Genomic DNA, 26,825 nt, shown 5'->3' with positions numbered 1-26,825 from the left:
CAGAAGGAGAAAACTCCTCTACAAAAGTATTATTTTCCTATTTTATTATGTTTATGAAGACTGAAGTGCTTAATGACTTCTCTTTTGCCTCTTCCCTGGGAATTACATGCTGTGATAAAGCACTTCCTATCCATGTTTCTACTGTGTCTGGGCAGCCACTGAGCAATGGCATTATTGAGACAGCTCCTCTGCAGGTACTTCATTCTGAATATTTGTCATGTAATATTATCTCTGCTTCTCATGTACCAGTCATCTAGTGGTTCTTAAACCAGTTCTCAGGACCCCACAACCAGTCCAAGATTTTGGTATTACCCAGGTGTGTCTAAGGTGTTTTTTAAAAAAACAAAAACACACATCTGGGTAATCCCTAAATCCTGGACAGGTTGTGTGGTCCTGAGGACTGTTTTAAGAACCACTTATCTATGGCCCACCTTGGCTGCAACTCTCCAAACTCTCATTTCAGTGGTCTGAAGGAGAACTAACTGCCTGGAGTACTGATAGTTTGGGATGTTGCATACATTTACCTGTCATCTCTAATATTACCTCTATTGCCTTGATTGGCAGTATGGCATCTTTGCCTCAACAGTGATTTTCAAGACATCTTCTTAAAGAAAGAAGTAGAAGTATTGCCCCGCACAGACCAAATGTTTGTGATATTGATTTACACCCTGGAACATCAATCCCTAAAGGTCAAACATTCCCTTTGTCATGAGTCGGCAACTATGGAAGTATTACATTAAAGACAATCTTTCCCAAGGGTTTATCAGGTCTTCCTCATCACTTGTATGTGCAGGCGTAAAAAGTTTTGCCAAGAAAGATGGTGCTTGCACCCCTGTATAGACTATGTTGCCTTGATTCAGATCACAGTCAAGAATAGGTATACATTACCACTCATACTTTAGTTATTTGATGCTAGGCACAAAATACTTTATCAAACTAGACTTACGAGGGACATGCAATCTTATCAAGATAAAAGATGAGGATGACTGGAAGACTGCTTTCAATAGTAAATTTGGGTATTATGAGAATTAGGTTATGCCATTTGGGTTCTGCAATGCTCCAAAGGTTTTCCAAAATTTTATAAATTATGTCTTCCGTGATTACTTGTATACTTTTGTTATCATGTATTTGTATATTCCAGACACCTGAATGCTTCTGGGCATTATTTTATTTACTAGATTCAACTATGAATTGTTTCCCATTCCTGAGACCAAACATATTAAGGGGCCTATTTATAAAGCTGTCAACAGTGCTGCATTCGATGGCACCAATACGCTCGCCTGATATCGTCCTAACATTGCAGCCGCGGACCTGAATATGCTTTCCATATTTAACAAAAAAGCTGTCAAAAAGCAGCGCAACAAGTACGGGCGATGAGCAGCGGACTGTTGTTAACTAACAGTCATCAATCTTTTCCCAGCTTTATTTGTATACTGCCACTAAACACACACACTATACTAAACTGTTTAACCCCTATACCGCTGCTCCTGGACCCCGCCGCAACTAAATAAAGTTATTATCCCCTAAACCGCCGCTCCCGGAGCCCACCACCACTCTAGTAAACTTATTAACCCCTATTCCTCTGCTTACGGAGTCCACCGCCACCTACATTATACTTATTAACCCCTAATCTGCCGCCCCCTACACAGCCGCCACCTACATTATGTTATTAACCCCTATCCCTCCGCTCCCGGAGCCCACCGCAACTAAATAAAGTTATTAACCCCTAAACCGCCAGCCCCCCACATCGCCATAAACTAAATTAACCTATTAACCCCTAAACCTAACAACCAACTAACTTTATATTAAATATTAACTCATCCCTATCTTATTATAAATTTAAACTTACCTTTAAAATGAAATAAAAATATATTAAAATGATAATTAATCTACCCTAACTTTTAAACTAAAATTACATTAAACTACAAATTAAACTAACTATATTCTATATTTAAACACATAACCCTATTTAAATAATTTAAATCTACACTAAAAAATTACAAAGTTACAAAAAACTTACAACTAAGTTACCAAAAATAACAAACACTAAGTTACACAAAAAAATAAACACTAAATTACAAAAAATAAAAAATAAATTATCAAAGATTTAAACTAATTACACCTAATCTAAGGGCCCTATGACCCCCCCCCAAATAAAAAACCCTAACCTACAATAAACTACAAATAGCTCTTAAAAGGGACTTTTGTGGGGCATTGCTCCAAAGTAGTCAGCTCTTTTACCTGTAAAAAAAATACAAATACCCCCCAACAGTAAAAGACACCACCCACACAACCAACCCCCCAAATAAAAAGCTAACTAAAAAAACCTAAGCTCCCCATTGCCCTGAAAAGGGCATTTGTATGGGCATTGCCCTTAAAAGGGCATATAGCTCTTTTGCAGCCCAAAACCCTAATCTAAAAATAAAACCCACCCAATAAACCCTTAAAAAATCCTAGCACTAACCTCTGAAGATCGACTTACAGTTTTGACGATCCGACATCCATCCTCAAGGAACCGGGAGAAGTCTTCATCCAAGCGGCAAGAAGTCCTCCAAGAAGCCGGCTGAAGTCTTCATCCAAGCCCGCAGAAGTCTTCACCCAGACGGCATCTTCTATTTTCATCCGGCGCGGAGCGGGTCCATCTTCAAGACATCCGACGCGGAGTATCCTCTTCTTCCGACGGTTTAACGATGAAAGAAAGGTTCCTTTAAATGACATCATCCAAGATGGCATCCCTTAGATTTCAATTGGCTGATAGAATTCTATCAGCCAATCAGAATTAAGGTAGAAAAAAATCATATTGGCTGTTGCAATCAGCCAATAGGATTGAACTTCAATCCTATTGGCTGTTCCAATCAGCCAATAGGATTGAGCTTGCATTCTATTAGCTGATTGGAATAGCCATATTAACCCCTAATCTGCCACCCACTACACCACCGCCACCTACATTATACTTATTAATCCCTAATTTGCCGCCCTGACAATGCCGCCACCTAAATAAAAGTTATTAATAGCGATGTGGGGGGCTGGCGGTTTAGGGGTTAATAGGTTTAGTAAGTGTTAGTGATGTTGGAGGCCAGGGGTTTAGGGGTTAATAACTTTATTTAGTTGCAGTGGGCTTCGGGAGCAGTGGGATAGGGGTTAATAACTTTTATTTAGGTGGCGGTATTGTCGGGGCAGCAGATTAGGGGTTAATAAGTATAATGTAGGTGGCGACGGTGTAGGGGGCGGCAGATTAGGGGTGTTTAGACTCGGGGTACTTGTTAGGATGTTAGTTGTAAATGTTATTTTTATTCTCCCATAGTACTCAATGGGATATCGGGCAGCATCGAACATAAGCTTTCGCTGCTTTCAGACTCCCATTGATTCCTATGGCATCTGCCACCTCCAGGGCGGCGGATTGAAAACAAGGTACACTCGGCCGGAATAGTGGTGAGCGTACCTGGTAGTTATTTGATAAGTAGCAAAAGTCCAAATTTGCATTCGGAACATCTGTAGTGACATAAGCATCAATCTGTGTCAGACTGAGACCGGCGGATCATATGTTACGTCACAAAATTCTACTTTTGCAGGTCTGTAGCCTTTGATAAATAAGGCGAATCAAGCTCTCCACAATTACGCTGTAATAATCTGCTGTTGTGGTTTATAGATACAATATTAAACAGAAAAAAAATAATAATAAAAAAATAAACAAAAAAGAAAATATGTTAAAATATCCCTATACATATAGGAATTTACATGTTACATCATTACATAAAGTTATTGTTAAGATAATTCTTCTACACTTAGTTAACATATATTCAATTCATTAACCTCAACCTTATAATAAGGTCTTCTGAATTATAACAAGGACATACATATATAAAATTATACTTTTATTTCAAGAGTACAGCATAAAACATATAATAAAGAGCAGATAAAACAGAAAACATATACAGTATATCAAAAATCCTTATATATGTTATATGATACATTATGATTCCTTCTAACATAATGCTTCTTTCATAAAATTTTAGGAACAAAAGAAAAATTTAAAAAAAGATGCTGTCTCCAGTATATGGGATAATCCTCCAATAATATTAGTTGAAGAAAAAAGGGGGAGGAGCAGAAATGATCTATCAATTGTAGTTGAGCTTCCCTACGTTGATCTAGGATAACTCTATCCCATTTTGCCATAAACATTTTTAACTTATTATCCTGAAAAATTAGGGGGTCATGCTGGTCTACCACCATTTGCTTACTAGGAGCCTTCCTATCGCCTAGATTTAGAGTTTTGTCGGTAACGTCCAGCGTAGCTAACGCATGCTTTTTTTACCCCGCACCTTTTAAATACCGCTGGTATTTAGAGTTCACAGAATGGCTGCGTTAGAGCATAATTTACCGCCACTGCAACTCTCAATACCAGTGGTGCTTACGGACGCGGCCAGCTTCAAAAACGTGCCCGTTCACGATTCCCCCATAGGAAACAATGAGGCAGTTTGAGCTGAAAAAAAACCTGCAAAAAAGCAGCGTTCAGCTCCTAACGCAGCCCCATTGTTTCCTATTGGGAAACACTTCCTATGTCTGCACCTAACACCCTAACATGTACCCCGAGTCTAAACACCCCTAACCTTACACTTATTAACCCCTAATCTGCCGCCCCCGCTATCGCTGACCCCTGCATATTATTATTAACCCCTAATCTGCCGCTCCGTACACCGCCGCAACCTACATTATACCTATGTACCCCTAATCTGCTGCCCATAACACCGCCGACCCCTATATTATATTTATTAACCCCTAATCTGCCGCCACCAACGTCGCCTCCACCTACCTACAATTATTAACCCCTAATCTGCCGACCGGACCTCACCGCTACTATAATAAATGTATTAACCCCTAATCCGCCTCACTAACCCTATAATAAATAGTATGAACCCCTAATCTGACCTCCCTAACATCGCTGACACCTAACTTCAAGTATTAACCCCTAATCTGCCCCACCGGACCTCGCCGCTACTCTAATAAATTTATTAACCCCTAAAGCTAAGTCTAACCCTAACACTAACACCCCCCCTAAGTTAAATATAATTTAAATCTAACTAAATAAATTAACTCTTATTAAATAAATTATTCCTATTTAAAGCTAAATACTTACCTGTAAAATAAACCCTAATATAGCTACAATATAAATTATAATTATATTGTAGCTATTTTAGGATTAATATTTATTTTACAGGCAACTTGTATTTATTTTAACTAGGTACAATAGCTATTAAATAGTGCAATGACGCACAATTTTGCACATATGCTCCTTGCAAGGTGCTCTACCAAGTTTGCTCAAACTGCGATTTTTCCATAATCAACATGGCTGCTGTGAGACAGTAACCTTTTTATCGCCATTTAATTGCGTAATTTTGCACTTTATACATTAGTTTTACAATATTTAACAATATTACAGTGTAATAGACACATGATTACACATAGTCATAACCCTTAAAGACAATATTGCAGTTAAAATTTGTGTTGCACAGTCGCCTTCGTGAAATAAAACATTTGCAAATTTTCATGAAACTTCTGCACATTGTGGAGGTCTATAGTGAGCATTAGTATGTGCAATTTGAAAGCCATACATTGCATAGCTTGGCGGCCATTTTGTTTTGTATGCGCCATTTTTAAAAATGTTAAAAATATTCTTCTCCCGAAACCGCTTATGGGACAGACTTGAAATTTTGTTTATAGAGTTATCTTTTGACTAACATTCAGATTTGTTCAAGAGAAGTTGATACATCATGTGGTTTGGCAGCCATTTTGAATTGTTCAAAATTGCTTAACGATAGACACATGATTACACATAGTCATAACCCTTAAAGACAATATTGCAGTTAAAATTTGTGTTGCGCAGTCGCCTTCGTGAAATAAAACATTTGCAAATTTTCATGAAACTTCTGCACATTGTAGAGGTCTATAGTGAGCATTAGTATGTGCAATTTGAAAGCCATACATTGCATAGCTTGGCGGCCATTTTGTTTTGTATGCGCCATTTTTAAAAATGTTAAAAATATTCTTCTCCCGAAACCGCTTATGGGACAGACTTGAAATTTTGTTTATAGAGTTATCTTTTGACTAACATTCAGATTTGTTCAAGAGAAGTTGATACGTCATGTGGTTTGGCAGCCATTTTGAATTGTTCAAAATTGCTTAACGATATATTTAAATTCATAATAAAACAAAAACCGTTTTACAAAAATGCTTTATTTTTGCCATGTTTATTGACATCTATAGTGAGCACTATTGTACATAATATAGAGGCTGTATATCTTACGATCGGGCAGCCATCTTGGTTTACGCGAAAATTTCGAAGGTCTATTTTCTCTGCAACCGCTTATGTAAGAACTGTGAAATTTGCTGTACAGTCTTATATTGTGACCTAGAGTCACAGTTGTTCATGTTGAAGGAATTAGTCACAAGCTGTGGCAGCCATATTGGTTTACGCAAACATTTTGAAACTGTGTTTTCTTTCCAACCACTTATGTTAAAGCTGTGAAATTTGCTGTATAACCATATATTGTCACCTAGAGTTACATTTGTTCATGTTGAAAGTATAGATTATATGGTGTGGCAGCCATTTTAAAAAACGCAAACATTTCGAAAATGTTTTTTTTTTTTTTCAAAATGCTTATGTTAGAACTGTAAACAGTTGTTGTATAGCTTTATTTTGTGACATAACTACTTATATGGCAGTGCAAAAATGATGCGCTGGCCACCTCTATTGCTGCTTGCAGCTATATTTATTATTATTATTATTATTATTATTATTATTATTATTATTTTTATTCTGCCAAGCTTTGTATTCAATTGCCCATAACTGCTTAACTGTTTTTGCAAAGCTCTTAAAATCAGGTATGCTGGTACAGCCTATTGCTGTGCTACATCTCATGCAAAATTGAACTCTTAGGTCACATGCTCTGGCAGCCAAATTGCTTTTTGCCACAAATTTCAACAAACGCTTAAAAATCTTTAGCTCTGGAACTGCTTATGTTACAACTTTGTAACTCGCTGTGCTTAGTGCTACTATGACCTGAAATTGCTATTGCTCAAGAAAAGTGCCTTAGTCACATGATGTGGCAGCCATCTTGCATTTTGCGAAAAAATTCAAACATCTTCTTCTCCTAAACCGCTTAGTGGAATGACGCGCAATTTTGTACATATGCTCCTTGCAAGGTCCTCTACCAAGTTTGTTAAAACTGCGATTTTTCCATAATCAACATGGCTGCTGTGAGACATTAACCTTTTTATCGCCATTTAATTGCGTAATTTTGCACTTTATACATTAGTTTTACAATATTTAACAATATTACAGTGTAATAGACAAATGATTACACATAAACCCTTAAAGACAATATTGCAGTTAAAATTCGCATTGCGCAATCGCCTTTGTGAAATAAAACATTTGCAAATTTTCATGAAACTTCTGCAAATTGTAAAGGTCTATAGTGAGCATTAGTATGTGCAATTTGAAAGCCATACATTGCATAGCTTGGTGGCCATTTTGTTTCGTATGCGCCATTTTTTAAAACTATAAAAATATTCTTCTCCAAAACCGCTTATGGGACAGACTTGAAATTTTGTTTATAGAGTTATCTTATGACTAACATTCAGATTTGTTCAAGAGAAGTTGATACGTCATATGGAATTGTTCAAAATTGCTTAACGATATATTTAAATTAATAATAAAACAAAAAACGTTTTACAAAAATGCTTTATTTTTGCCATGTTTATTGACATCTATAGTGAGCACTATTGTGCGTAATATGGAGGCTGTATATCTTATGATCGGGCAGCCATCTTGGTTTACGCGAATATTTCAAAAGTCTATTTTCTCTGCAACCGCTTATGTAAGAACTGTTAAATTTGATGTACAGTCTTATATTTTAACATAGATTCATAATTGCTCATTAGGAGAGAATCAGTCACATGATGCGGCAGCAATATCGGTTTTATGTTTATCGTAATTATTTGTAATTCAATGCTTCCTCTTTTGAGTCAATTGCTCACAAAACACAAATTACTTATGCTAAACTCTTGAAATCAGGTATGCTGGTACAGCCTATTGCAATGCTACATCTCATGCAATATTGAACTCATAGGTCATAAGGTTACGCAGCCATATTGTTTTTTGTGACAAATTTCGAGAATTGCTTAATAATCTTTAGCTCTGGAACTGCTTATGTTGCAACTTTGAAACTTGCTATGCTTAGTGCTGCTATGACCTAGTTTTGCCATTGCTCAACAGAAGTGACTTGGTCACATGATGTAGCAACCATCTTGCATTTTGCAAAAATCTTTAAACATCTTCTTCTCTTAAACCGCTTATGACGTATCAACTTCAATAGAAGTTGATACGTCATGTGGTTTGGCAGCCATTTTGAATTGTTCAAAATTTCTTAACAATATATTTAAATTCATAATAAAACAAAAACCGTTTTACAAAAATGCTTTATTTTTGCCATGTTTATTGACATCTATAGTGAGCACTATTGTGCATAATATAGAGGCTGTATATCTTACGATCGGGAAGCCATCTTGGTTTACGCAAACATTTTGAAAGTCTATTTTCTCTGCAACCGCTTATGTAAGAACTGTGACATTTGCTGTACAGTCTTATATTGTGACCTAGAGTCACCATTGTTCATGTTGAAGGAATTAGTCACAAGCTGTTGCAGCCATATTGGTTTACGCAAAAATTTTGAAACTGTGTTTTCTTTCCAACCGCTTATGTTAAAACTGTGAAATTTTCTGTATAACCATATATTGTCACCTAGAGTTACATTTGTTCATGTTGAAAGTATAGGTCATATGGTGTGGCAGCCATTTTAAAAAACGCAAACATTTCGAAAATGTGTTGTTTTTTCCAAATGCTTATGTTAGAACTGTAAACAGTTGTTGTATAGCTTTATTTTGTGACATAACTACTTATATGGCATTGCAAAAATGATGTGCTGGCCACCTCTATTGCTGCTTGCAGCTCTATTTAATATTGTTTTAAGTAGGGATGCAGAAACATTTTTGTCTTTATTTATTTATTTATTTATTTTATTAGCTTGCATTTTTTCAATTCAGATTAATTCATTAAATAGTCTAATTATCCAAAAAAAAAAAAAAAAATAATTTGAAAAAAAAAACATAATTTATGTAAGAACTTACCTGATAAATTCATTTCTTTCATATTGACAAGAATCCATGAGCTAGTGATGTATGGGATACACAATCCTACCAGGAGAGGCAAAGTTTCCCAAACCTCAAAATGCCTATAAATTCACCCCTCACCACACCCACAATTCAGTTTAATGAATAGCCAAGTAGTGGGGTAATAAAGAAAGGAGTAAAAAGCATCAACAAAGGAATTTGGAATTAATTGTGCTTTATACAACAAATTAGATTAGAAAAATTAGACAGGAGCTGGATTCCACCCAAGCAAGTATCCAAGATACTTCTTTCAAACTTGGGGACTCTGAGTCCCACCCTGATGATTGACATATGCCACAGTTGTGATATTGTCTGTCTGAAAACAAATTAATGGTTTTCTCTTCAACAGAGGCCAAACCTGAAGAATCCTGAAAATCACACAGAGTTCCAAAAATATTGATTGGTAATCTCGCCTCTTCAGATTTCCAAACCCCTAGTGCTGTCAGAGATCCCCAGACAGCTCCCCAACCTGAACTTACATCTGTTGTGATTACGGTCCAGGTTGGATGAACAAAAGAAGCCCATAGAATTATACGATGGTGATCTAACCACCAAGTCAGAGATAGTCGAACATTGGTAGTTAAGGATATTAATTGTGATATCTTTGTATAATCCCTGCACCACTGGTTCAGCATACACAGCAGGAGAAGTCTCATGTGAAAATGAACAAAAGGGGGTCGTGTCTGATGCTGCAGTCATGAGACCTAAAACTTCCATGCAGATAGCTACTGAAGGGAATGATTGAGACTGAAGGTTCCGACAAGCTGAAACCAATTTTAATCTTCTTTTGTCTGTTAGACAAACACTGAATCTATCTGGAAACCTAAAAAGGTGACCCTTGTCTGAGGAATCAAAGAACTTTTTGGTAAATTGATACTCCAACCATGTTTTTGAAGAAACAACACTAGTTGATTCATGTGAGATTCTGCAGAATGTAAAGACTGAGCTAGTACCAAGATATCGTCCAACTAAGGAAACACCGCAATACCCCGTTCTCTGATTACAGAGAGTAGTGCACCGAGAATGTTTGAAAAGATTATTGGAGCTGTCGCTAGGCCAAATGGAAGAGCGGCAAATTGGTAATGCTTGTCTAGAAAAGAGAATCTCAGAAACTGATAATGATCCGGATGAATTGGAATATGAATATATGCATCCTGTAAGTCTATTGTGGAGTGTGGACATATAATGCCCTTGCTGAACAAAAGGCAGAATAGTCCTTATAGTCACCATTTTGAAAGTTGGCACTCTTACATAACGATTCAAAATTTTCAGATCCAGTACTGGCCTGAATGAATTTTCTTTCTTTGGGACAATGAATAGATTTGAATAAAACCACAGACCCTGTTCCCAAAACGGAACTGGTATGATTACCCCTGAAAGCTCCAGGTCTGAAACACACTTCAGGAAAGCCTGAGCCTTTACTGGATTTGCTGGGATGCATGAGAGAAAAAATCATCTCACAGGAGGTCTTATTCTGAATCCTATTTGGTACCCTTGAGAGACAATACTCTGAATCCATTGATTTTGGACACAATCTGCCCAAATTTCTTAGAAAAATCTTAATCTGCCCCTACCAGCTGAGTTGAAATGAGGGCCGCACCTTCATGCAGACTTGGGTACTGGCTTTGATTTCTTACATGATTTGGATTTATTCCAACTTGAAGAAGGTTTCCAATTGGAACCAGATTCTTTGGGGGAAGGATTAGGTTTCTGTTCCTTATTTTGTTGAATGGAACGAAAACGGTTAGAAGCTTTAGATTTACCCATAGGTCTTTTATCCTGAGGCAAAAAAACTCCTTTCCCCCAGTTACATTTGAAATAATTGAATCCAACTGAGAACCAAATACCTTATTACCTTGGAAACAAAGAGATAGTAATCTAGACTTAGATACCATGTCCGCATTCCAAGATTTAAGCCACAAAGCTCTCCTAGCTAAAAAATAGCTAAAGACATAGATTTAACATCAATTTTGATGATATAAAAAATGGCATCACAAATAAAATGATTAACATGTTGAAGCAAGCGAACAATGCTAGACAAATCAGTATCCATTTCCTGTTGCGCTAAACTTTCCAACCAAAAAGTTGATGCAGCTGCAACATCAGCCAAAGGAATTGCAGGCCTGAGCAGATAACCATAATATGAATAGGCTTTCCTTAGATAGGATTCAAGTTTCCTATCTAAAGGATCTTTAAAGGAAGTACTATCTTCCATAGGAATAGCAGTACGTTTAGCAAGAGTAGAAATAGCCCCATCAACTTTGGGGATCTTTTCCCAAAACGCCAATCTAACTGCTGGCAAAGGATACGATTGTTTAAACCTTGAAGAAGGATTACAACAAGTACCAGGCCTATTCCATTCCTTAGAAATCATATCAGAAATAGAATCAGGAACTGGAAAAACTTCAGGAGTAACCACAGGAGGTTTATAAACAGAATTTAAACCTCTACTAGTTTTAACATCAAGAGGACTAGTTTCCTCAATATCCAATGCAATCAACACTTCTTTTAACAAAGAACGAATATACTCCGTTTTAAATAAATAAGTAGATTTGTCAGTGTCAATATCTGAGGAAGGTTCTTCTGAATCAGATAGATCCTCATCAGAGCATGATATTTCAGTATGTTGTCGGTCATTTAAAATTTCATCAACTTTAAGAGAAGTTTTAAAAGACATTTTATGTTTATTAGAAGGCGGAATGGCAGACAAAGCCTTCTGAATTGCATCAGCAATAAAATCTTTTAAATTCACAGGTATATCTTGTACATTAGATATTGAAGGAACAACAGACAATGTACTACTACTGATGGACACATTCTCTACATGTAAAAGCTTATCATGACAACTATTACATACCACAGCTGGAGATATAATCTCCACAAATTTACAACAAATGCACTTAGCTTTGGTAGAACTGTTATCAGGCAGCAGGGATCCAACAGTAGTGTCTGAGACAGGATCAGATTAAAACATCTTGCAAATGTAAGAGAAAAAACAACATATAGAGCAAAATTATCAATTTCTTTTATGTTATTGGCAAGAAACCATGAGCTAGTGACGTATGGGATCTACAATCCTACCAGGAGGGGCAAAGTTTCTCAAACCTCAAAATGCCTATAAATACACCACTCACCACACCCACAATTCAGTTTTACAAACGTTGCCTCCTATGGAGTTGGTGAAGTAAGATTGTGCTAAGATTTCTACGTTGACATGCGCTTCTCAGCATTTTGAAGCACTATTCCTCTCAGAGTACAGCGAATGTCAGAGGGACATAGAGAGTATTACCTATTGAATGCAATGATTTTCCTAACGGGGGTCTTTTTCATAGGTTCTCTGTTATCAGTTGTAGAGATTCATCTCATACCTCCCTTTTCAGATCGACGATATACTCTCATATACCATTACGTCTACTGATAACTGTTTCAGTACTGGTTTGGCTATCTGCTATATGTGGATGGGTGTCTTTTTGGTAAGTATGTTTTTATTACTTAAAGTGTCAGTAAACCTAAAAAATAATGTTATATAATTCTGCACATAGTGCAGAATTATATAACATTATATTAGCGCAAACTTTATACAACATAATATTCCCTTTGAATTTTTTAAAACAACGGCTGTTTTTCAGACCCGCTCTCTGTGCTCTTTTGAGCGGGTCTGTTTTTTTCACACAGCGCATCAGGCCAGCTGTATAGTCACAGCCCCCAGCTCTGTCTGACAGCAGGAGATAGCTGCACTGTGTATAATAAACCGGTAGTATTTTAACGCTGATTTCCATTGTCGAGATACGGCGGATTAATGATAAATCTCGCCGCAATTTTTTAGAATGCGTCTTATTTATCATTAAAACAGCTTTCAATGTCGAGTATTTCGAGCCAATAATGTTTATATCAATTTTTTTTTATCCTTTCTTTTTTAATAACTAATATTATAATACTTTTCTAAATTGTTTAATCCATTTGAATATAATCTGCCTTGCATTACATCCTCAATATTTAATTGACATATATTCATTTTGTTTTTAAAATATTGATTTGTAATATATAAATATATATATATATATATATATACAGGGAGTGCAGAATTATTAGGCAAGTTGTATTTTTGAGGATTCATTTTATTATTGAACAACAACCATGTTCTCAATGAACCCAAAAAACTCATTAATATCAAAGCTGAATATTTTTGGAAGTAGTTTTTAGTTTGTTTTTAGTTTTAGCTATTTTAGGGGGATATCTGTGTGTGCAGGTGACTATTACTGTGCATAATTATTAGGCAACTTAACAAAAAACAAATATATACCCATTTCAATTATTTATTTTTACCAGTGAAACCAATATAACATCTCAACATTCACAAATATACATTTCTGACATTCAAAAACAAAACAAAAACAAATCAGTGACCAATATAGCCACCTTTCTTTGCAAGGACACTCAAAAGCCTGCCATCCATGGATTCTGTCAGTGTTTTGATCTGTTCACCATCAACATTGCGTGCAGCAGCAACCACAGCCTCCCAGACACTGTTCAGAGAGGTGTACTGTTTTCCCTCCTTGTAAATCTCACATTTGATGATGGACCACAGGTTCTCAATGGGGTTCAGATCAGGTGAACAAGGAGGCCATGTCATTAGATTTTCTTCTTTTATACCCTTTCTTGCCAGCCACACTGTGGAGTACTTGGACGCGTGTGATGGAGCATTGTCCTGCATGAAAATCATGTTTTTCTTGAAGGATGCAGACTTCTTCCTGTACCACTGCTTGAAGAAGGTGTCTTCCAGAAACTGGCAGTAGGACTGGGAGTTGAGCTTGACTCCATCCTCAACCCGAAAAGGCCCCACAAGCTCATCTTTGATGATACCAGCCCAAACCAGTACTCCACCTCCACCTTGCTGGCGTCTGAGTCGGACTGGAGCTCTCTGCCCTTTACCAATCCAGCCACGGGCCCATCCATCTGGCCCATCAAGACTCACTCTCATTTCATCAGTCCATAAAACCTTAGAAAAATCAGTCTTGAGATATTTCTTGGCCCAGTCTTGACGTTTCAGCTTGTGTATCTTGTTCAGTGGTGGTCGTCTTTCAGCCTTTCTTACCTTGGCCATGTCTCTGAGTATTGCACACCTTGTGCTTTTGGGCACTCCAGTGATGTTGCAGCTATGAAATATGGCCAAACTGGTGGCAAGTGGCATCTTGGCAGCTGCACGCTTGACTTTTCTCAGTTCATGGGCAGTTATTTTGTGCCTTGGTTTTTCCACACGCTTCTTGCGACCCTGTTGACTATTTTGAATGAAACGCTTGATTGTTCGATGATCACACTTCAGAAGCTTTGCAATTTTAAGAGTGCTGCATCCCTCTGCAAGATATCTCACTATTTTTGACTTTTCTGAGCCTGTCAAGTCCTTCTTTTGACCCATTTTGCCAAAGGAAAGGAAGTTGCCTAATAATTATGCACACCTGATATAGGGTGTTGATGTCATTAGACCACACCCCTTCTCATTACAGAGATGCACATCACCTAATATGCTTAAATGGTAGTAGGCTTTCGAGCCTATACAGCTTGGAGTAAGACAACATGCATAAAGAGGATGATGTGGTCAAAATACTAATTTGCCTAATAATTCTGCACTCCCTATATATATATATATATATATATATATATATATATATATATGTATATGTTTTTATCTCATAGCTGACATGATGCAAGCCCCCTTGGCATGACCCATATGACACATGACTATTGCAAAAGTGTTTCTAGGGACAGTAAATTATTGCGTTTGGACCTTTATTAATATGAATAAAATTTTAAATTTGTTTTCTTGTGAAATGTCTTTTTTGTAAATAATCTTATTTTAAACTAAACATAGTTTGGTTCATATGCTAATTTCATGGCTGCCTCTTATCACAGGCTTTTGAAATATCTTTTCAAAAGAGTTTGAAATTACACGTTGGCCATATAGATAACACTGTGTTCAGGCACCAGGGGTTATTTAAGATTTACTACAAAAACAATGCTAATGCAAGAGAATAGATAAGAATCAGTCACAGTCATGTCATCAGGGGGCTGGAAGAAGGCCAAGGTAACCACAGAGTTAAAAAAAAGTGTGTTAATATAGCTGTGTTGGTTATGCTAAACAGTGAACTCTTTTGAAAACAATAGCAATTCTAAGGTAGACTGTCCCTTATTCAATCTCATACATTGTTATATTGATGTCAGTGTTATGTTTATAATAATTTATCGGGACACCAATACACGTTTAAACATAAATATTTATTTTTTCTCACAAAAAAAAAAAAAAAAAGATTTTTTGTCACATTATTAAAAATAAAAATGTATTGTTACATTTTTTCTATTTTAAGGCGCATTTCATGCAAACTTGAATAGTTTTCTTTAAGTCCTTTTTCGGCTTTCTTTAATACCTCCAATAACTGTTTCTTGTTAATTAATATATTTTGATCTTCAGGTACTGTATAAAATAAAGAATAAGGTTATTCTTCTGTATTTTAAAATTCATATATAAACACATGTCTGATATACTCACCACAGTCATAATTTATGGTATCAGAGGAATCATTTGAACTATTTTCCTCATGGACCTCTCTGTCCACCTCTTCTTCTTGCATCACTGTGTAAAATGAAATTTTATATTTTACTCCCCTTGTGTATCTTAAAAATAATTCAGTATCCTTGAGATTTTTTTTATCTCTTTATCTCTCTATCTCTCTCTCTCTCTCTCTCTCTCTCTATCTATCTATCTATCTATCTATCTATCTATCTATCTATCTCTCTCTCTCTCTCTCTCTCTCTCTCTCTCTCTCTCTCTCTCTCTCTATATATATATATATATATATATATATATATATATATATATATATATATAGAGAGAGAGAGAGAGAGAGATATTTTTTATCTAGATATATGAATATAAAACTGTAATATTTATATCTATCTATCTATCTATCTCTCTCTCTCTCTCTCTCTCTCTCTATATATATATATATATATATATATATATATATATTTATAACATTTAATAATCCAAATTAATCTTTAAGTACAATATTCGGTTTTTAATATAATTAGTTTTCTATAGTATTTTTTACTATCTTCTAAATCTTCTTCCTGCACAAGCACATGTCCTATTTCATAATCTTGTGCCACTTCTTCTCTCTCCTCATTACTAATATTTCCCTCTCCATCTTGATGGTAATTCTCCACCTGAATTTCTGCTTCATCTTAAATGTATACCAAAAAAAAAGGTTTACAGTTAATTTTAATTATATTTTGATTATAAATGCAATAACAAGTAATAAAATTATGTTAACCTTCCAAATTTGGATTCTGAAGTTCTTCTTCCTCATTTGCATCATTTTCAATAATAGGCCTAGCCTTCTTATTACTTAAACACAAAAAGGTTCGTTTTAGTTTAAACATTGTATCGATCTATATATAATTCAATTATTACAATTTATAAATACTTGTGTTATCATTCCCCTCCCTGTCCATAAACACTTTTGGCAAGGGGTCAGACTCTCCACCAGAACTAGAGGATTTTTCGTCAATTGGACAGAGATATCTCGGTGCTCTACAGTTTTTAACTATTTCAAAATGTAAACAAATAAGTTGCACTTTTTAGATTTTATAATGTAAAATCATATGTAATACACAATTTTATAGAAATGAGAAATTATTATTGTGTACATATGTTTTTTAAACAGACCATATTTCCAATATTAGAAATAGATTAGATAATCTTGCAAAACATTTTTTTTTATTTTTTCTAATCGCCTTCAAATATTTAGATTATAGGATGTGCACAACATACTTCCACACACATAATTCTTTTTTTTTTTACAAACATCAAAACAAAGTTGACTTATAATTCAGTATAAATAGATAAAAGAAAGAATCAGACAAATTTAAAAAACCTTGTCATTCTTCAAGGGAGACCGTGTCTACTGTTGAATCCAAACAATTACATCACTATCTCATTTTAAACTTGTAAAGTTGATAAACAAAACAATGTAAGTTAATTAACTTTAGAAACAACACTCAAGATAACTGTGAAAGTAAAATTCTATTAAAATGTGTTAGCCAATCACAATAGACCAATGTGCAGCGATCAATCACCAGACTCTGAGCATATCTAGAAATGCTTTTCTGCAAGTGTCACAGTCTGTTTGGAAAACAAAGTTATCTAGAGAACAAAGAAGAAACTTCAATTAGACCACAGCTGCTGAGATAGAAGTTTAGGATTGTGGATTAGAATTATATGAAAAACACATAGGTTACCATAATGACAACGTGAGTCTCAAGTATAATTCTAAGCAGTTGATATAAGTTTCAAATAAAAATAAACAAGAACTTAGAACTGCCACCTGTGAGTTACTACAGTGAAATGCAGTTAAGTTTAATGAATGAAACTTGTGTGGAATAATGACAGAAGTTATAGAAAAAATACAGGCTGAGACACTGTAGCAATAAAGTATCAACTTACTGAACTCTAATAGAAAAAATGAAAGTTACAATGAGACTGATTAAAAAAACTTCAGGCTGAGTTAAGTTGAGCATACATACTGCAGGTAGTGATTGATTATAATATGATAGCTGCGAGTATATGTTTAGTTTGGACAGCCGAAGTAAAAGAGAGGGAGAGAGGTACCTTATCAGAGCCGGATGGCAAGTATAGATTTTGAGAGGTAGCTTCAATGCCAACTTAGAGTTCCGATGTGGATGTGAGCAGCGGCAATTGCCTGGTTGATCGAACCCGTTGGCGTGTGACGTCACCGCGGATTGATCTTGTAGATCCGGCCGGAATGTCTGATGTTATCGTAGCAGCAGGAGAATCTTGAATAGTAATACAGTAGCTGAGTGAACAGCGCAGGAGGTTTCAAGTAAGCTGAATCACTAAAAGGGTAATCTGTAGATTGTCAGGAGAGCATAGGATCGAGGTTGACTCAATACCAAGCAATGAACTAAAGGAGTGGCAATCTTTTATAGGAAACAGGAAGTGAAGCAGAATGTTGTTAAAGGTACAGCAGCCCTAATTCTTGTTAACAAGTGATACTTAAGGAGAATCCTGACAGGACCCCCTCCTCAAGGAGCAACCCCGGGGCTCAAGGACTGGGACAGTCAGGATTCCTACGATGGAACAGTGCAACCAGTCTAGGAGCGGAGATGTTAACAGCAGGCTCCCACGAATCATCATCCGGGGTGTAACCCTTCCAACGGATGAGATATTGAAGAACACCACGATGGATACGGGAGTCCAGGATAGAAAGCACCTCGTATTCAGTGTTAGGGTCCACAACAACCTCAGGATGGACGATACCAGAAGTGGAGTTCCTGAGAGCCTTGTAGGGTTTTAGCAGGGATACATGAAAGGTGGGGTGCACCTTCATTGAATCAGGCAGCTTGAGACGAACAGCATTGGAATTGACGATGTGAGTCACAGGGTACGGTCCAATAAAAAGTGGAGCAAATTTTTTACAAGGAATGTTAAGTTTGAGGTTTTTGGTTGATAACCAAACTAAGTCACCAATCGAGTATAACGGAGATGGTATTCTTTTCCTGTCATAATAGTATTTTTGGGTCTTCTTTGCATCTTCTATAGCAGCCTTATCAGTGGAAAAATTGGATGAAATAAGAATGGAAAGATCCGAGATGTTGGGTGAAAAACTCTGGTTGTCGGGCAGTAGTTGAAATCTGGGATGAAATCCGTAGTTAGTATAGAATGGAGTTTGTTTAGTTGTGGAGTGGGTGGTGTTATTGAAGCAGAACTCTGCGTAGGGAAGATGCTTCGACCATTGCAGTGGTTGAGACGAGCAGTAAGTCCTAAGGAACTGCTCAAGCCACTGATTCGACCTCTCAGTCTGGCCGTTGGTCTGGGGATGGTAAGCCGTACTCAGCCGTTTGTCAATTGAAAAAACCTTACAGAATTCACTCCAGAGTTTGCTAGAAAATTGAGTTCCTCTGTCAGTAAGCATAGTATCGGGGATACCGTGATGCTTAAAAACATGATGAATAAGTAGTTGAATGGTTTCAGATGCAGAGGGAAGTTTATGGTAAGGAATGAAGTGTGACATTTTGCTGAACAGATCAACAACAACTAAAATGGTAGTGTTGTCTGATTTTGGAAGATCAACGATGAAATCTAGAGCGATCTCTAGCCAAGGTCTACTAGGCGTAGGTATTGGAATCAAGAGTCCATAGGGAGGATGTTTAGCTCTTTTGGAAACTGTACATTCTGTACAGGTGAGGACGTGCTTTTTTATGTCTTGACAGATTCCTGGCCACCAATAGGAACGTGTGATAAGTTCCTGTGTCTTTTTAATGCCGGGATGCCCAGCTAGTAAAGATTCATGTGAGGACTGCAAAACAATCTGTCTTAATTTAGGAGGGATGTACAATTTATCCTTGAAGTAGTATAAACCATCAGCCTTCTTCTGCAAGTGGGAGATCGGTTTACTGGAGTCCAAAGATTGCTCATGGGAGAGACTTGGGTTGGAGTCTATGACAAAAGAGACAAAGTTTTCTGATGGGATGATAGTATCTTTTGGATAATCGAAACGAGTGTGGGTAGGTAACCTTGATAAGGCATCTGCTTTATGGTTTTTCTTCGCTGGCCGGTAGACAATTTGAAAATTAAACCTAGAGAAGAAGAGGTTCCAGCGGACCTGTCTAGCGGAAAGTGTCCTTGTAGTTTTAAGGTATTGGAGATTCCTATGGTCCGTATATATGACAGTGGGAACTGAGGTGCCCTCTAGTAGGTGACGCCAGTGTTTGAGTGACAACTTAATGGCAAGGAGCTCCTTTTCTCCAATAGGGTAGTTTTGTTCCGAGCTGGACAAACAGCGAGAAAAGTAAGCTACAGGAGAGGTTGGTTTATACCAGAACGTTGAGATAAGACTGCTCCTACGGCTACATCTGAAGCGTCTACCTCCAGGGTATAAGGTAAGTCAGGGTTAGGAAATCTCAGGATTGGTGCGGTAGTGAAGCGATGTTTTAATATATCAAATGCTGATTGAGCTTCAGTATTCCATTTAAAAGGTGAATTGGATTTAGTTAGGAAAGTTAGAGGCTTTGTTATGTTCGAGAAGTTCTTTATGAACTTCCGATAAAAGTTCGCAAAACCAAGGAACCTTTGTACCTCTTTCCTGGTTTTAGGCGGGGGCCAGTCGATAATGGCCTGAATCTTGGCTTGTTCCATGTGAATTCCATTGGATGTTATTACATAGCCTAGAAAGGTTATACTCTGTGTGTTGAAAATACACTTCTCGGGTTTTGCATAAAGGAAATTACTCCTCAACCTAGAGAGTACCTGTCTTATGTGTAGAATATGTTCAGAGAAGGTCTTTGAGTAAATGAGTATGTCGTCCAAATATATGACAAGGAAAACATCTAGAAAATCTCTAAAGAGATCGTTGATTAGGTGTTGAAATGTGGCCGGGGCATTACATAAGCCGAATGGCATCACGGTGTACTCATACAGGCCGTATCGAGTACGGAACGCCGTGAGCCATTCGTCACCACTTCTTACACGTATTAAGTTATAAGCCCCTCTGAGGTCTAATTTGGTGAAGTATTTAGCCCCTTCTAATCTTTCGATCAATTCAGGGATAAGTGGTAAGGGGTACCGTTTTTTTATTGTGATCTTGTTAAGATGTCTGTAATCTACTATAGGCCGTAGAGAGCCATCTTTATTTTTCACGAAGAATATGCCCGCTCCAGCTGGAGAGGTGGAGGGGCGAATGAATACCTTTCTTAAATTTTCCTCAAGATAGGTTTTTAGATGTGAAAGTTCGGGTTTGGATAAAGGAAAAATATGGCCATAGGGTATCTGTGCCCCTGGGACTAGCTCAATAGGGCAGTCATACTTCCTGTGTGGGGGAAGATTTTCTGACTGAGTTTTACTAAATACATCTGCAAAATCCCTGTACTGTTCAGGTAAATGTATATCATCTTGTACAGGGGTGATGTGCATGATGTTTAATGGGAAACATGTGGTACTGCAGTATTTAGAGGAAAAAGTAAGCGTCAAAGTTGTCCAGTTTATGTCAGGGTTGTGTAATGTTAGCCAATTTAACCCTATTATGACTGGAGATGCAGGGGAAGCAATGACATCAAACGTAAGATATTCCCTATGTTGTTCAGGGGTAGAGACTAGTATGGGTATTGTTTGAAACTCTACAAGACCTGAGGAAATAGGCCTTCCATCAATACCCTTTAATAAAACAGGAGACTTTTTGTGGATAAGCGGAATTTTATTGATAAATGTATAATCTTTATCAATGTAACAAGCTGTTGCTCCAGAGTCAATTATTGCGGGCACGTTGAGACGGTGTTGATCCCACTGAAAAGAGAGTGAGAGTTTACAGTATGTTGTTCTTAATTCAGAGGTATTACAACAATTACTAGAAATAACGGACTCACCCTTGTTAGATATCTGCAGGGCTGGACAAGCCTTAACTGAGTGTTCGTCTGAAGCACAATAGAGGCACAGATTGTTTTCCCTGCACCTGATTTTTTCTTGGGGGCTTAAAGGGCCTTTTAGAAAGCCAATGTCCATTGGTTCTATATTGGACTTGTGAGAGGAAGTGACAGGTGTACTACTAGTATTTTTCTTAGTGTATGCCTCTGGGTATGTTCTTTCATGCTGTCTTTCCCTTAATCTCCTATCAATAGTGATACTGAGCTTCATTAACTCTTCTAATGTGGGAGGAATATCCGTGCGGGAGAGTTCATCTTTAACAGAGTCTGCTAGACCCAGGCGGAACTGATTCCTTAAGGAGAGATTATTCCATTCGGAATCTTTTGCCCACCTCTTGAAATCTGTAATGTAGTCTTCGACTACCCTTTTTCTTTGTTTCAGAGCCCTTAGTGCTGTCTCTGCAGTCTGTTGTTTGAAAGGGTCCTCATACAATTGACCCATGGCTAAGAGAAACTGATCCAATGAATTGAGTATATTTTCATTGGTCTCAAAAAAACTATTGGCCCAACTGCGTGGTTCCCCTCTAAGGAACGAGATAATAGTCAAGACTCTGATTCTATCATTAGGGTATGACTGTGGTTTTAAAGTGAACAGGAGGAGGCATGCATTTTTGAAATCTCTGTAGTGTGCCCTGTCTCCATAGAATTTTTCAGGAAGACTAACTTGTGGTTCAGGTGTATGTACTTTAGTCTCTAGGTAATCCTTTATGTAAGCTTAAAGTGCTACATTCTCTGTTTTTAATGTGTTAAGGCCATCAGCCAGTAAATCTACTTTTTGATTAAGAGATTGTATTTGTGCGGTCATCTCAGCTGGGTCCATGTTAAAAAAATGGCTTGGTATTCTGTCACAGTCTGTTTGGAAAACAAAGTTATCTAGAGAACAAAGAAGAAACTTCAATTAGACCACAGCTGCTGAGATAGAAGTTTAGGATTGTGGATTAGAATTATATGAAAAACACATAGGTTACCATAATGACAACGTGAGTCTCAAGTATAATTCTAAGCAGTTGATATGTTTCAAATAAAAATAAACAAGAACTTAGAACTGCCACCTGTGAGTTACTACAGTGAAATGCAGTTAAGTTTAATGAATGAAACTTGTGTGGAATAATGACAGAAGTTATAGAAAAAATACAGGCTCAGACACTGTAGCAATAAAGTATCAACTTACTGAACTCTAATAGAAAAAATGAAAGTTACAATGAGACTGATTAAAAAAACTTCAGGCTGAGTTAAGTTGAGCATACATACTGCAGGTAGTGATTGATTATAATATGATAGCTGCGAGTATATGTTTAGTTTGGACAGCCAAAGTAAAAGAGAGGGAGAGAGGTACCTTATCAGAGCCGGATGGCAAGTATAGATTTTGAGAGGTAGCTTCAATGCCAACTTAGAGTTCCGATGTGGATGTGAGCAGCGGCAATTGCCTGGTTGATCGAACCCGTTGGCGTGTGACGTCACCGCGGATTGATCTTGTAGATCCGGCCGGAATGTCTGATGTTATCGTAGCAGCAGGAGAATCTTGAATAGTAATACAGTAGCTGAGTGAACAGCGCAGGAGGTTTCAAGTAAGCTGAATCACTAAAAGGGTAATCTGTAGATTGTCAGGAGAGCATAGGATCGAGGTTGACTCAATACCAAGCAATGAACTAAAGGAGTGGCAATCTTTTATAGGAAACAGGAAGTGAAGCAGAATGTTGTTAAAGGTACAGCAGCCCTAATTCTTGTTAACAAGTGATACTTAAGGAGAATCCTGACAGCAAGTGATTTCAATAGATACACTAAAATTATATCACACAAGTAAATTTGATAGTTTTAGAAAATAAATGTTTATGCCATGCACATGTTATGAAATTGTTACAACTACAAATGTAATATATACATTTCTGTGTAACATACATAATAAAAAATAATTCTGGAATATGTCAAAGTCTTACATTTGCACAGGTAACACCGGATAAGTGTCCTCAATTTAGATTGTCTCCGGTACAAATCATTGTAGCATTTTAGGCATTGCTTTCTCGTTCTCCTCTGTCCAGAAGTACGCCTCACTCTTCTTACCATTTCACAGAGAATATTATTTCTCCTATCCTGGTCCAAGGTGTAAATTCCCCTTCTTTTTTAGGAAAATATTTTTCCATTGTATATGAAATTATCAATAGTTCACCAATCGAGAATATTCTAGATCAGTGTTTTTCAACCAGTGTGCCGTGAGAGATCCTCAGGTGTGCCACGGCAGACTGACAACAGTGTGACATATTTTTTAAACTTTGCTTGTTTTTTACTCCCAGTGCAGGGGTAGTTTGTAGGAGGCATGGCATAACAGCACAATACATACAGTATGTGTGTGTTTGTGCATATGTGTATATATATTTATATATATGCTGTATTAGGCTACAATGTGTGATTTTTTTAAAATTTTGGGATGGTGGTGTGCCACAGGATTTTTTAATGTAAAAAAGTGTTCCACGGCAAAAAAAAAAAAGGTTAAAAATCACTGTTCTACATCTTGCCATCTTGCTGTGTTGATTTCTATTTCTAGGGTGTACCCAAGTAATGGAACTAATTTCGATATAAAAATGCGCAATTCCGCGTAAGAAAGTAATGCAATATTTTAAATTAATATTGATATAGATTTTTATTTTGATAAGTTTCAATGTATGTTTCAATATGTATATTTGTTTTTGTTTTTTTTTGGTGGGTGGGGGGGTTCTTAAATTTGTAGGTATATTGTGAATTGATAACTTTTTATTTATATATACAGAACAACATGAGGATGTCTGTGTGGAAGAGGAGGTCAATGCACAGGAGGACCAACCTTTTGTTCATGAAACCACATCTCAGGAACCTCAACCTTCAACTTCCCAAGCAAATAGAGATAGAGAAGAAAGCGCATGTAAGCAATATAAAAAATAAATTATGTGTATATCGTACCGTGAGTTTGTCAGAGGCTGTCAAACACTGTAGAGATAGAAAGATGGATAACACAGGAGGGAAGAGAGATAGATTGGAGGGGATAGAGATAGAAAGTGAGAGGGATAGAGATCACAAAAGAGAGGGGTGGGTGATCGAGAGAAAAAGAGAATGGTAGATAGAGAGAGAAAAGAGACTTTGCAGATAGAAAGAGAGACAAGTGTTTGGAGATGGAGATCGCAAAACATAGGGTTAGAGGGAGAGTAAAATAGAGGGTTAACAGAGACAGAGCCAAAGAGAGTTGCAGAGTGATATTGCAAAAAAGAGGGGGGAGAGACAGAAAGAGAGAGCAAAAAAAAGAGTGGGGAAATATAGAGAGTGAGAAATAGAGATGGAGAACGAACAAAAAGCAAAATAGCGGGTAGAAACAGAGAGGAAAAGAGGGTGGGGGGTGGGTGTTGTAGAGAGCAATGGTTGTGACTACTGTAATACCAGAAATTGCCCTTTTGAACGGGCATAATGACTAGTTTATTATGGGCTTCGAAAAAGCAATATTAAGCCAAAAATAATAAAATAAAAATATATATTATTAATAATATCATATAAATATAATGAACATTGTAACGGAATTTAATTTGTAATCAATCAAACAATGTTTGTATGGGTATTGAAAATCTTTGATGTTTGTATGGGTATTGAAAATATTCTATTTTGATATACATATTTTTATTAACAAAGATAATTGAATGTACTTTGAGAAATTAATTTAATGATTTCTTTGTTTACCAATATGATGATTTTAAAATAGATAAGATTATAGATCAAAGTAAATAAGGCTGCTGAGAATCTTAATTTTATCAATTTTTCGACATTTATGGTTAATACCTATGGCTCAAAACAAATTTGTTGTTCAATGATTGTAAACCTTTTCAAACAACTGTTAAGTTATGTAAATTTTGAGTATCAACAAAATGTTTTGATACAAACAAATTAAATTTTATTTGTCAATCAACCCAAAAATAATTTACAATAGTTTGACCTCAACGATAATTTACATTTTGTCAGTGCTATAGCATTTTAATGTAACAAACACAATAAATTTAAATTATCAATTTGTGAAAAGTGTTATTGATTTTATGTTTTTGGATTCTATCATTCCTATCCAATTACATGGAGCTTGATGCATAAATACCCTAAAATTGTTATCAATAACAATAATTTTTTAATGAACGATTGTGTACATAGAAATCTCAAAAATTTAAAATATAAGACAATAATTGTAATTTTGTTAACCCTTTTTTTTTTCTCAACAGGTGTTAGAGCATTGCTCCAAACTATGCAAGATAGTTCAATTGCATTATATGATGGTATGTATGAAAATTTTAAATTGTAACGCTTAGATATGTTGTTTTTTTTTGAAGAAGAAGAAGAACAGGTCGAATTGACACTGGAACCACTAGTCGAGGACACCATCAATCAAGAGAATGATGATGATGAGACCCAAATACATGGTCACACACACAGGAGGGACCAACACCACCTGATTTAAATACACCTGCTGCGAGTACAATGGTCAACGAATCTGACATTGAGGAAACAGCCGAAGAAGTCAGACAACCTCCAATTACAGAGCGAACCAATGACATACAGGGACTGACAGATATGGCATCATCATTTAGAAATGAACAAAGTGGTTTTTTAAGGAACTAATTGAATTACAGAAAGAAAGGAACAATATTCTAAAACGTGATTCAGAAATAAAAAGTGATTACTATAAAAGAAAATTAGAAATTCTGAATCGTAGATCTCAGAATTGATACACATAATCCCAAAAATTCTGTGTATATATTTTTTTGTTTTTCATTTTGTTGTCGTTTAAATTTATTTAAGCTTTGTTTGTTTGAAAGTTTGTATTATTTAATATTTATATATAGTCTGGTTTGGTTATATTTTCAATAAAGATATTTATCCCTTAATAAAAGAAAAGATTTATGATAAATAAGCAAAATTTTTATTTTTTCAAATGGGTGGAGTTAATTTTAATATCACTACACATAAAAAATAATAAAAGGCTTATGTACAGTTCTTATAAAAGAATTCAAACCCAGTGTGATGACATGTATTTTGAAAAAAAAGAAAAATAAATATTAGTAATTCAAATACAGAAAATGTTATAAAATAATACACAATGC

General features: G+C 36.3%; 1 long non-coding RNA gene across 1 annotated transcript in view; it reads left to right on the top strand.

The window, feature by feature from the left end:
* The window catches only part of LOC128643228 (uncharacterized), a 54,874-nt gene extending 28,261 nt beyond the window's left edge, over positions 1 to 26,613 (top strand). The window contains exons 2-3 of the long non-coding RNA XR_008399788.1: positions 24,485 to 24,616; positions 26,055 to 26,613. This is a non-coding gene — a long non-coding RNA (uncharacterized LOC128643228). The remainder of the gene's footprint in view (positions 1 to 24,484; positions 24,617 to 26,054) is intronic.
* Positions 26,614 to 26,825: the final 212 nt, after the last annotated feature.

This window comes from Bombina bombina, chromosome 1 (assembly GCF_027579735.1).
Source record: "Bombina bombina isolate aBomBom1 chromosome 1, aBomBom1.pri, whole genome shotgun sequence".
NCBI lineage: Eukaryota > Metazoa > Chordata > Amphibia > Anura > Bombinatoridae > Bombina > Bombina bombina.
The sequence above is the reverse complement of the archived record's forward strand: the minus strand, read 5'-3'. Positions and strand labels throughout refer to the sequence as shown.